The sequence below is a fragment of the Pseudophryne corroboree genome, chromosome 6, assembly GCF_028390025.1.
Source record: "Pseudophryne corroboree isolate aPseCor3 chromosome 6, aPseCor3.hap2, whole genome shotgun sequence".
Lineage (NCBI taxonomy): Eukaryota > Metazoa > Chordata > Amphibia > Anura > Myobatrachidae > Pseudophryne > Pseudophryne corroboree.
The window spans coordinates 185,223,776-185,235,039 of record NC_086449.1 but is presented as its reverse complement, the minus strand read 5'-3'; the positions used below and the strand labels follow the sequence as shown (position 1 = coordinate 185,235,039).

The 11,264-nt window shown below is 45.3% G+C and overlaps 1 pseudogene; it reads right to left on the bottom strand.

Moving 5' to 3' along the window:
• Window positions 1-9,888: 9,888 nt before the first annotated feature.
• Window positions 9,889-10,007, bottom strand: LOC134936917 (5S ribosomal RNA; annotated as a pseudogene).
• Window positions 10,008-11,264: the final 1,257 nt, after the last annotated feature.

The window sequence follows — 11,264 nt, the reverse complement described above, 5'->3', positions numbered from 1 at the left end:
ATACTAGCAGACGCAGTACGGTAGTCCACGGCTGTAGCTACCTCTGTGTCGTCAGTCGCTCGTCATCCATAAGTATACTAGTATCCATCCATCTCCATTGTTTACCTGAGGTACCTTTTAGTTGTGCCTATTAAAATATGGAGAACAAAAATGTTGAGGTTCCAAAAATAGGGAAAGATCAAGATCCACTTCCACCTCGTGCTGAAGCTGCTGCCACTAGTCATGGCCGAGACGATGAAATTCCATCAACGTCGTCTGCCAAGGCCGATGCCCAATGTCATAGTACAGAGCATGTAAAATCCAAAACACAAAAGATCAGTAAAAAAAGTACTCAAAAATCTAAATTCAAATCGTCGGAGGAGAAGCGTAAACTTGCCAATATGCCATTTACCACACGGAGTGGCAAGGAACGGCTGAGGCCCTGGCCTATGTTCATGGCTAGTGGTTCAGCTTCACATGAGGATGGAAGCACTCAGCCTCTCACTAGAAAAATAAAAAGACTTAAGCTGGCAAAAGCACAGCAAAGAACTGTGCGTTATTCGAAATCACAAATCCACAAGGAAAGTCCAATTGTGTCGGTTGCGATGCCTGACCTTCCCAACACTGGACGTAAAGAGCATGCGCCTTCCACCATTTGCACGCCCCCTGAAAGTGCTGGAAGGAGCACCCGCAGTCCAGTTCCTGATAGTCAGATTGAAGATGTCAGTGTTGAAGTACACCAGGATGAGGAGGATATGGGTGTTGCTGGCGCTGGGGAGGAAATTGACAAGGAGGATTCTGATGGTGAGGTGGTTTGTTTAAGTCAGGCACCTGGGGAGACACCTGTTGTCCGTGGGAGGAATATGGCCATTGACATGCCTGGTGAAAATACAAAAAAAATCAGGTCTTCGGTGTGGAAGTATTTCAACAGAAATGCGGACAACATTTGTCAAGCCGTGTGTTGCCTTTGTCAAGCTGTAATAAGTAGGGGTAAGGACGTTAACCACCTCGGAACATCCTCCCTTATACGTCACCTTCAGCGCATTCATCATAAGTCAGTGACAAGTTCAAAAACTTTGGGCGACAGCGGAAGCAGTCCACTGACCAGTAAATCCCTTCCTCTTGTAACCAAGCTCACGCAAACCACCCCACCAACTCCCTCAGTGTCAATTTCCTCCTTCCCCAGGAATGCCAATAGTCCTGCAGGCCATGTCACTGGCAATTCTGACGAGTCCTCTCCTGCCTGGGATTCCTCCGATGCATCCTTGCGTGTAACGCCTACTGCTGCTGGCGCTGCTGTTGTTGCTGCTGGGAGTCGATGGTCATCCCAGAGGGGAAGTCGTAAGACCACTTTTACTACTTCCACCAAGCAATTGACTGTCCAACAGTCCTTTGCGAGGAAGATGAAATATCACAGCAGTCATCCTGCTGCAAAGCGGATAACTGAGGCCTTGGCATCCTGGGCGGTGAGAAACGTGGTTCCGGTATCCATCATTATTGCAGAGCCAACTATAGACTTGATTGAGGTACTGTGTCCCCGGTACCAAATACCATCTAGGTTCCATTTCTCTAGGCAGGCGATACCGAAAATGTACACAGACCTCAGAAAAAGACTCACCAGTGTCCTAAAAAATGCAGTTGTACCCAATGTCCACTTAACCACGGACATGTGGACAAGTGGAGCAGGGCAGACTCAGGACTATATGACTGTGACAACCCACTGGGTAGATGTATTGACTCCCGCCGCAAGAACAGCAGCGGCGGCACCAGTAGCAGCATCTCGCAAACGCCAACTCTTTCCTAGGCAGGCTACGCTTTGTATCACCGCTTTCCAGAATACGCACACAGCTAAAAACCTCTTACGGCAACTGAGGAAGATCATCGCAGAATGGCTTACCCCAATTGGACTCTCCTGTGGATTTGTGGCATCGGACAACGCCAGCAATATTGTGTGTGCATTAAATATGGGCAAATTCCAGCACGTCCCATGTTTTGCACATACCTTGAATTTGGTGGTGCAGAATTATTTAAAAAACGAGAGGGGCGTGCAAGAGATGCTGTCGGTGGCCAGAAGAATTGCGGGATACTTTCGGCGTACAGGCACCACGTACAGAAGACTGGAGCAACACCAAAAACGCCTGAACCTGCCCTGCCATCATCTGAAGCAAGAAGTGGTAACGAGGTGGAATTCAACCCTCTATATGCTTCAGAGGTTGGAGGAGCAGCAAAAGGCCATTCAAGCCTATACAACTGAGCACGATATAGGAGGTGGAATGCACCTGTCTCAAGCGCAGTGGAGAATGATTTCAACGTTGTGCAAGGTTCTGCAACCTTTTGAACTTGCCACACGTGAAGTCAGTTCAGACACTGCCAGCCTGAGTCAGGTCATTCCCCTCATTAGGCTTTTGCAGAAGAAGCTGGAGACATTGAAGGAGGAGCTAACACAGAGCGATTCCGCTAGGCATGTGGGACTTGTGGATGGAGCCCTTAATTCGCTTAACAAGGATTCACGGGTGGTCAATCTGTTGAAATCAGAGCACTACATTTTGGCCACCGTGCTCGATCCTAGATTTAAAATCTACCTTGGATCTCTCTTTCCGGCAGACACAAGTCTGCAGGGGTTCAAAGAACTGCTGGTGAGAAAATTGTCAAGTCAACCGGAACGCGGCCTGTCAACATCTCCTCCTTCACATTCTCCCGCAAATGGGGGTGCGAGGAAATGGCTCAGAATTCCGAGCCCACCCGCTGGCGGTGATGCAGGGCAGTCTGGAGCGACTGCTGATGCTGACATCTGGTCCGGACTGAAGGACCTGCCAACGATTACGGACATGTCGTCTACTGTCACTGCATATGATTCTCTCCCCATTGAAAGAATGGTGGAGGATTATATGAGTGACCGCATCCAAGTAGGCACGTCAGACAGTCCGTACGTATACTGGCAGGAAAAAGAGGCAATTTGGAGGCCCTTGCACAAACTGGCTTTATTCTACCTAAGTTGCCCTCCGACAAGTGTGTACTCCGAAAGAGTGTTTAGTGCCGCCGCTCACCTTGTCAGCAATCGGCGTACGAGGTTACTTCCAGAAAATGTGGAGAAGATGATGTTCATTAAAATGAATTATAATCAATTCCTCCATGGAGACATTCACCAGCAGCAATTGCCTCCACAAAGTACACAGGGAGCTGTGATGGTGGATTCCAGTGGGGACGAATTGATAATCTGTGAGGAGGGGGATGTACACGGTGATGAATCGGAGGATGATGATGAGGTGGACATCTTGCCTCTGTAGAGCCAGTTTGTGCAAGGAGAGATTAATTGCTTCTTTTTTGGTGGGGGTCCAAACCAACCCGTCATTTCAGTCACAGTCGTGTGGCAGACCCTGTCACTGAAATGATGGGTTGGTTAAAGTGTGCATGTCCTGTTTATACAACATAAGGGTGGGTGGGAGGGCCCAAGGACAATTCCATCTTGCACCTCTTTTTTCTTTCATTTTTCTTTGCGTCATGTGCTGTTTGGGGAGTGTTTTTTGGAAGGGCCATCCTGCGTGACACTGCAGTGCCACTCCTAGATGGGCCAGGTGTTTGTGTCGGCCACTTGGGTCGCTGAGCTTAGTCACACAGCTACCTCATTGCGCCTCTTTTTTTCTTTGCGTCATGTGCTGTTTGGGGAGTGTTTTTTGGAAGGGCCATCCTGCGTGACACTGCAGTGCCACTCCTAGATGGGCCAGGTGTTTGTGTCGGCCACTAGGGTCGCTTAGCTTACTCACACAGCTACCTCATTGCGCCTCTTTTTTTCTTTGCGTCATGTGCTGTTTGGGGAGTGTTTTTTGGAAGGGCCATCCTGCGTGACACTGCAGTGCCACTCCTAGATGGACCAGGTGTTTGTGTCGGCCACTTGGGTCGCTGAGCTTAGTCATCCAGCAACCTCGGTGCAAATTTTAGGACTAAAAATAATATTGTGAGGTGTTCAGAATAGACTGAAAATGAGTGGAAATTATGGTTATTGAGGTTAATAATACTTTGGGATCAAAATGACCCCCAAATTCTATGATTTAAGCTGTTTTTTAGGGTTTTTTGAAAAAAACACCCGAATCCAAAGCACACCCGAATCCGATCGGTGAGGTTTTGCCAAAACGTGTTCGAACCCAAAACACGGCCACGGAACCGAACCCAAAACCAAAACACAAAACCCGAAAAATTTCCGGTGCACATCTCTACTCTATAACCCCTTTTTTTCCAGGATGCTTATAGCAATGAGATTGCTTCCTAATTCTAGCACGAACAAGACGTCTTGGATGTCCGTAATAACTGTTTCACCTTTAATTCTTAGATGCACTGTGATTTCCCCAAATTTTGAAGCAGTAAGGACTTTGGGGGTAATTCTGAGTTGATCGCAGCAGGATCTTTGTTAGCAATTGGGCAAAACCATGTGCACTGCAGGGGGAACAGATATGACATGTGCAGAGAGAGTTAGATTTGGGTGTGGCGTGTTCAATCTGCAATCTAAATTTCAGTGTTAAAATTAGGCAGCCAGTATTTACCCTGCACAGAAACAAAATAACCCACCCAAATCTAACTCTCTCTGCACATGTTATATCTGCCTCCCCTGCAGTGCACATGGTTTTGCCCAACTGCTAACAAAGATCCTGCTGCGATCAACTCAGAATTACCCCCATGGTCTCCAATCGTTTTTACTATAATGGGTTCACATGCTGTCAGTGAATTGAACCATTCCTGATTACAACTGAAATGCCTAGTGGCCCCCGAGTCCATGTACCAGCAATCCTTCTCTGCTACATTCAATGCTGACTTATTTGGTTTGTTACGCTTCTTCTGCGTACCACTGCAATTTCTCAGTCTGCAATCTGAGGCCTTGTGCCCCACCTTGTGACATATAAAGCACTTGAACTTGAGCTTTCTGGATTTAGTACCTTTTGGTGATTGTGAATAAGGCAGAACCCTCAGCATGGGGTATATTTACTAAGCTCCCGATTTTGACCGAGATGCCGTTTTTTCTTCAAAGTGTCATCTCGGTTAATCTCGGTCATTTACTAAACACTAATCACGGCAGTGATGAGGGCATTCGTAATTTTTTGCTAGTTCAGGTAAAAAATTACGAATGAATACACCATCGGTCAAATTACGCCTGTTTAGATATGAATCTCGGTCATTTACTAAGAAGTGCAAAGCAAAAAAACACAAAACACTGCCGTGAAAAATTACAACTCGTAAAAAAGTCCTAAAAAAAACAGACCTGCTTTTTTTTTCCGTGATTTGAGATGCATGCAGGGATCCATGAGATCCGTGCATGTATATCAGTGGGAAGGGGTGGGAAAGTGCTTATTTTTGCCAAAAAAATTGCGTGGGGTCCCCCCTCCTAAGCATAACCAGCCTCGGGCTCTTTGAGCCGATCCTGGTTGCAGAAATATGGGGAAAAAAATGACAGGGGTTCCCCCATATTTAAGCAACCAGCATCGGGCTCTGCGCCTGGTCCTGGTCCCAAAAATACGGGGGACAAAAAGAGTAGGGGTCCCCCGTATTTTTAAAACCAGCACCGGGCTCCACTAGCTGGACAGATAATGCCACAGCCGGGGGTCACTTTTATACAGCGCCCTGCGGCCGTGGCATCAAAAATCCAACTAGTCACCCCTGGCCGGGGTACCCTGGGGGAGTGGGGACCCCTTCAATCAAGGGGTCCCCCCCCCCCAGCCACCCAAGGGCCAGGGGTGAAGCCCGAGGCTGTCCCCCCCCATCCAATGGGCTGCGGATGGGGAGGCTGATAGCCATTTGTGATAATGAAAAGATATTGTTTTTAGTAGCAGTACTACAAGTCCCAGCAAGCCTCCCCCGCATGCTGGTACTTGGAGAACCACAAGTACCAGCATGCGGCGGAAAAACGGGCCCGCTGGTACCTGTAGTACTACCACTAAAAAAATACCCAAAAAAACACAAGACACACACACCGTGAAAGTATAATTTTATTACATACATACACACATACATACATACTTACCTTATGTTCTCACGCAGGTCGGTCCTCTTCTCCAGTAGAATCCAAGGGCTACCTGTTGAAGAAATTCTACTCACCAGATCCATGGGTCCAGGCTCCTCGGCAAATCCAGGGTTAATCCACGTACTTGAATAAATAAAAAAAAACGGTGTCCCGACCACGAACTGAAAGGGGACCCATGTTTGCACATGGGTCACCTTCCCACGAATGCCAGAAACCCACTTTGACTTCTGTCTAAGTGGGTTTCTTCAGCCAATCAGGGAGTGCCACGTTGTAGCACTCTCCTGATCAGCTGTGTGCTGCTGTCCTCACTGACAGGCGGCACACGGCAGTGTTACAATGTAGCGCCTATGCGCTCCATTGTAACCAATGCTGGGAACTTTCTGCTCAGCGGTGACGTCACTTTAGGTCAACCGCAGGGCAGAAAGTTCCCATCATTGGTTACAATGTAGCGCATAGGCGCTACATTGTAACACTGCCGTGTGCTGCCTGTCAGTGAGGACAGGAGCACACAGCTGATCAGGAGAGTGCTACAACGTGGCACTCCCTGATTGGCTGAAGAAACCCACTTAGTCAGAAGGCAAAGTGGGTTTCTGGCATTCGTGGAAAGGTGACCCATGTGCAAACATGGGTCACCTTTCAGTTCGAGGTCGGGCAACCGTTTTTTTGTTTTATTCAAGTACGTGGATTATCCCTGGATTTGCCGAGGAGCCTGGACCACTGGATCTGGTGAGTAGAATTTCTTCAACAGGTAGCCCTTGGATTCTACTGGAGAAGAGGACCGACCTGCGTGAGAACATAAGGTAAGTATGTATGTATGTGTGTATGTATGTAATAAAATTATACTTTCACGGTGTGTGTGTCTTGTGTTTTTTTGGGTATTTTTTTAGTGGTAGTACTACAGGTACCAGCGGGCCCGTTTTTCCGCTGCATGCTGGTACTTGTGGTTCTCCAAGTACCAGCATGCGGGGGAGGCTTGCTGGGACTTGTAGTACTGCTACTAAAAACAATATCTTTTCATTATCACAAATGGCTATCAGCCTCCCCATCCGCAGCCCATTGGATGGGGGGGGACAGCCTCGGGCTTCACCCCTGGCCCTTGGGTGGCTGGGGGGGGGGACCCCTTGATTGAAGGGGTCCCCACTCCCCCAGGGTACCCCGGCCAGGGGTGACTAGTTGGATTTTTGATGCCACGGCCGCAGGGCACTGTATAAAAGTGACCCCCGGCTGTGGCATTATCTGTCCAGCTAGTGGAGCCCGGTGCTGGTTTTAAAAATACGGGGGACCCCTACTCTTTTTGTCCCCCGTATTTTTGGAACCAGGACCAGGCGCAGAGCCCGATGCTGGTTGCTTAAATATGGGGGAACCCCTGTCAATTTTTCCCCCATATTTCTGCAACCAGGATCGGCTCAAAGAGCCCGAGGCTGGTTATGCTTAGGAGGGGGGACCCCACGCATTTTTTTTGGGGGATTTTACATTGTTTAATTAAAAAAAAAAAAAAATAAGAACCCCAGCACGGATCACACAGATCCGGCCGAGATTGATTGTAAAAAAAAACGGCAGTGTTTTGCTAATCACTGCCGTAAAAATAGGTAAAAAAAAACGAATGACATCGACATCGGAAGAAAAGAAAAACCCGAATACGACAGCTTAGTAAATCCATCGTAATCAATTCAAAAAGTTGCAGTTTTACACTGTCGATGTCATTCGTGATTGAACTTTGACCTTTTTTCGGAAATTACGAATCTTAGTAAATTTACCCCCATGTGTCTCAACAGGAATACGTTCTTGGAACTGCAGCAGCTTGGCTCTTACAATTTCTGTTGTCAGCTTGGTATCACTAGACTCCAAAGCTACTATCAGGAAATCTAATTCTGGTGTCAGATTTTGTAATATCACCACCGCCACTTCCTCGTCGTCCACCTGTGCCCCCACAGATGCCAACTGCTGAGCTATTGACAGTATTTTATCAATATAATCATTCATGTCTTTACAGGCACTTTAAGTTGTCCCGTACAGCATACGCCTCAAGTTTATTCTTCTTATCAGGCCTTTGTCCTCATACACCATTTGTAGAGCTCCCCACATGTCTTTGGCTGACACTTTCCTGCTAATAATGGAGTAGACGTGTTGTTCCATGGCCAAGCTTATCATCCCGATGACTCTATCCACCTCAACTGGGTTTAGGTCTGCTCCTGGCTCAATTGTGACTTTCCACAACTTATCCCACTTAAGCTGCATTTCCATGGTAAATTTCCATGTTATGTAATTCTCTGAGCCTTTTAGCTTTGTAAAGTTCACGCTGCTCCCTGTACTGTACATTCTTCTCTATATTTAATAAAAGTACTCCTTCTTTAATCAGCTGCACTTTTGTTTCTTATTTCTCTGTTTTAGAATGCCTTTCGGACTTGGGGTCCTGGGCCCATAACCTGTTGGCAGAGTGTTGCGGTGTCGGATAGGGTCTTAGTCCACACAACGGCACTTAACCAGGATGATTGGTTTATTCAGATAACAGAGATAACAGCTAGTAGTATATAGAAGATGTTCTGCAGCAGCAGGTACTCACAGTATACTGCTGGGAACGGAGACAGACCATAGAGTGATCCACCGTCTAACAGTGCAATGTTTCTAGAAAAATAGGTTCAGGAAGCCTGGGGATGAAGAAGTGAGTGGTGATGTGGGTGGAGGGTGGGTGAAGCTATTACAGGATTTGTGCTTAAAGCACAGTTAAAGAAAAACTATACAAATCTATCTATATATATATATATCTATATATATGTGTGTGTGTGTGTGTGTGTGTGTGTGTGTGTGTGTGTGTGTGTGTGCAAATCAGAAACTTCTGTGTGAAGAACAAGTAAAACAGCTAGTAAAGAATATGGGGGGTCATTCCGAGTTGATCGCTCGCTAGCTTCTTTTAGCAGCCGTGCAAACGCATAGTCGCCGCCCACGGGGGAGTGTATTTTTGCTTTGCAAGAGTGCGAACGCCTGTGCAGCCGAGCGGTAAAAAAACATTTTGTGCAAAACAAGACCAGCCCTGTATTCTGTGCGATGATTGCAGCGACGAAAGTCCCGGAATTAACGTAAGATACCCACCGTGCAAACTTCTGGAAACGCCTGCGTTTTCCCAAACACTACCAGAAAATGGTTAGTTGACACCCATAAACTCCCTCTTCCTGTCAATATCCTTGCGATAGGACAGAACACGGGGTGATCGGGCACAGGTCACAGGGATACAATCATATATATAAGAGAGAAAAAAAACAAAAATGGACAATTAATTACCCAAGTAGTGGGAAAGAGAAAATGTATACAATTTTCTCTTATTAAATACTGTCCTAGTTGGTGGTGCGCCCAGAGCCAGAAAATACACAGATAGACAATGGGAGAGAAAGAAGGCTCTTGTGTGGGCGCACTCTTGCACAAGGAAGGAAATTCTTATATTAGATATTAGGAAATATTTAAAACATAACTTTTATTGGTATTGTTTAAGACATAATTACCCATCTAAATGATCCTTATGAAATAAAGAATTGAAAAATATTAAAATGTTCTGGTCTCTTGCTCCAAAGAGTGATTGGAAAGGTTGTAGACACTGGATTGTCAAACCCCCATTTCCCCTGACCAGTACAGAGTTTCTGTATTGATGGGACCGAGGAGTGGTCAAAAATATTATAGATAAATTCAACTATAGTAACTTATATTAAGTTATAGTTAATATTCGATGGTCACCAATATTGAAACACCTGAAATGTTGACAGATATCACATTGATAAAAAATTATAAGATGTAGAGCTGCAATGGACACGAATTAAATAAAAGAGGAAGATAAGGAGGTACTGAATAAAATTAGTGGTGATACTGCTGTTGGTGTCCCTTCTTACATAGAGAGGGAAATAATTCCTACTCTACAACACCAGGTATTCGCAGGCAGTCTCCTCTCCTGGTACTAACCTGGCCCAACGCTGTTTAGCTTCCAAGATCGAACGAGATCGGGCGTTGGCAGCGTGGTATGATAGTAGAGGATTATGCAATCTGTACACCAATGAGAGTGCACCTATGTAAGAAATTATGGAGTAGGAATTAATTAGAGAACAAGAAAGAGGGATGAATAAGTGAAGTGGGTGAAAATGTGTGGATCTGCTTTCCACGTTAGGCACGGTTCAACAGTTCCCACGTCCGTGGTACTGTGTTCCGTGGATCGTGGATGAGAGTCCACAAAATTTTTGTGGAAAGGAGAGAGAATAAATTAATATAATAACATTCCAGAACAGAAATGTGTTTCGTATCCACATACAGTGAATTCTGGACAATACCAGTCACTATAGCTGAAGTAGTGCTCCTAACACAAATGTCGTTATTGACGGTAATATGGAGCTTTGCAAATATATTCTCACAACAAAAATATGTGTGTGTATATGTTTACTACATATTAGGCCGTCTGAGCCAACCTGTTAGTAAGATGCCAGAAGGTCAAGAATTAGCACAAAATATTACCATGGATAGACCAATATGAGAAAATAATTGCTGGAATTGATATTGAAAACAGTCTATCAGCAAGTTCTAATAATACTGACACAAAAGTATCTGATAGGTACCAGGAATCGTGTAAGTTAAGGAAAAAGATCCTGACCTCAGATAAGGATGAGTTTATATCAGAGAGTAATATTCCATAGAAAGATTATTCTGGAAAAAATTCAACAGTCATCATAATAATATAATGCTCCAGACATGGGATATAGTTTTAAGCAACGGCATTAGTTTTGTGACTGTGTAGATGTATTCTCACAGCGTGTATTTTTCTGACATATTAACAGTCTAGCACAACATACAATTGTGGTATTCAGATGAAAAAAGGTCCAGAATTGCATAGATTATTGCTGAAAATTAAACCAGCGTAACTGAATCATTCCCTCAATTGGAAAATAAAGCAGCCTATTTGCAGATACAAATAATCCTGACACAAAAATGTCTAGCAGGTACTGGGAATTATACAGGTTATGGCAAAAGGAAAGACAGAGAAAGGAATAAGTAAAGGTGTCCTAGTCTCTGTTGGAGATTATAATTGCAGCCTGTATCAAAGAAGCAAACTTCACATGAAAAATTATTTTAGATATTACCTCTGAGGTGCAGATTATAGGGATACAAATGTGGCTGACTACAAATACAATGTTACTGTCTGTGGGACATGACCACACGACAGATGGGGCTTACAAAACTCCAACCAAGAGGGCAATCAAGCAGATCCATGCATCGTCAGGTGAGTAAAGGTGGTGCCAAA